This window comes from Vespa mandarinia, chromosome 6 (genome assembly GCF_050613455.1).
Source record: "Vespa mandarinia isolate Hongniang chromosome 6, ASM5061345v1, whole genome shotgun sequence".
NCBI lineage: Eukaryota > Metazoa > Arthropoda > Insecta > Hymenoptera > Vespidae > Vespa > Vespa mandarinia.
The window spans coordinates 8,280,001-8,282,185 of NC_140815.1; positions in this window are offsets into that span (position 1 = coordinate 8,280,001).

Consider the following 2,185-nt stretch of genomic DNA (forward strand, 5'->3'; position numbering starts at 1 on the left):
AGAGAGAGAGAGAGAGAGAGAGAGAGTGAGAGAGAGAAAGAGAGAGAGAAAGGACGCAGGGCACACGTTTAGGATTATGAATAAGCATATTAAATAAATAAATAAAAATAAATAAAGATAAATAAATAAATAAATAAATAAATAAATAAATAAATAAATAGATAAATAAATGAATAAATGAATGAATGAATAAATAAATGAATAAATAAATAAATGAATAAATAAATAAATAAATAAATAAATCATATGTTATATCGTATATTCTCTATCTTGTCTCTCTTTATAAGTTGTGTGCCAGTTAGTCAGAGTGTGGGAAGCGGGCGCGGAGAGTCAAATGTTCGTCTCTTTTAAAAAATATTTAATATGCACGTTTTTTTTGGTTTTTTTTTTGTTTTTGTTTTTCTTGTAAGGAACGTTAAATGCACGGAGACAATCTTGAGGAATATAATACGGAGGTTGACAATAGAAGAAACAGAGGAAATAGAAGAAGAAGAAATAAATAATTAAAGAGTGAGAGAGAATGAGAGAGAGTGAGAGAGAGCGAGAGAGAGAGAGAGAGAAAGAGAGAGAGAGAGAGAGAGGGAGTAAGGGTAGGTGGTTAGGGGGAGGTAGAAAGAAAGAAGATCTCTCATAAAACGAGGCACTCATTTTACAAGAAGAAGAATTGTTTTCAAACGCGAGCTCTCTCGAATCTTATTGCGGCATTTTTCGCGGCAGAACTCTCATGTCGTGCATATATATGTGTGTGCATGTGTGTATGTGTGTGCTTGCGTGCGTTCGTTTGTGTGTGTGTGTGTGTGTATAATACGCGCCCATTTCGAGTCCGTGGCGAAGATACGACGATCATGGAAATTCCCAAGAAAATGTGGCCTCGAGGATCGATTTCGAATTACTTTCCCATATGTGCGATATATGTCACACATTTATATATATGTATATATACATACATACATACATACATACATACATACATACATACATACATGCATACATACATACATACATACATACATACATATATACATACATACATACATACATATACATTTATATATGATGATGATGATGATGATCTTACTCGAAGATCATTGATACATATGGTACACTTTTGACAGAACAATGAACAGAAGAAGAACGACGAGGTAAAGACTTTTGGGATAGTAAAAAAGAAACAGAAAAACAAAAAAATAAGAAAAGAAAGAAAAAACAGAAGTATCTTATTGGTATTGCAAAGAATTGTGATTTGCGAGGACGTTCGAGAAACATATATATATATATATATATATATATGTATGTTTGAGAGAAGCTCCTTATTTAATCCGATATCAAAATAGATAAATAATGTCGAGAGACAAAATGAAAAACAAATGTGAAAGAGATAAAAAAAGCCGCTCCTAAAAGAAAAAAAAAAAAGATAAAAGGAAAAAAAAATTACAAAAATAAAAAAAAGGAAACCCGCGAGGAAAAATAAAGTAATAGCATTGAGAGCGGTATATTATGCAGAAAGGAAGAGGAAAAAAATGTGTGCGTGCGTGTGTAGGTGTGTGTATGCGTGCGTGTGCGTGCGTGTATGGTCACGCGCCCTTTTATTATTTTTTAAGATGTAGTTATACGTTTTTCTTTTTTTTCCTACCTCAAGGATTTCGCGAGTATAGCGTGCGTATTAAACGTCGACCAAGGTCAAAGGTGGAGTGATTTAGAAAGAATGGCGAAGTTTCTCTTTTTTTGGTCATCTTCGTTGTTGTTGTTGTTGTTGTTGTTGCTGTTGTTGTTGTTATTGTTGTTGTTGTTATTATTACTGTTATTATTGTTGTCATTGTTGTTGTTGTTGTTATTGTTGTTCTTCTTCTTCTTCTTTTTCTCCTCCTTCTCCTTCTAATAATACTTTACTTCTTGTTTCTTTTTCTTCCTTTCTCCTTTTTTCCTTCTTTCTTTTTTGCCTGTTCTTCTTCTTTTTTTTTTCTTTTTTTTCTTTTTCTTCTTAGTCACAATCAGCATCCCTCGTCGTGATCTTGACTGTTGGCCATTTTTCGACACGATCATTTATTTACTTGTAAGCACGAACGGATATTACGTATTTCTCTTTCTCTCTTCTCTTCTCTTTCTATTTCTATCTCATTTTTTACCTTTTGTCTCTGTCTTTGCAAAGTTACGCTAGCGAAAGATAATTTTAGGACGATTTATT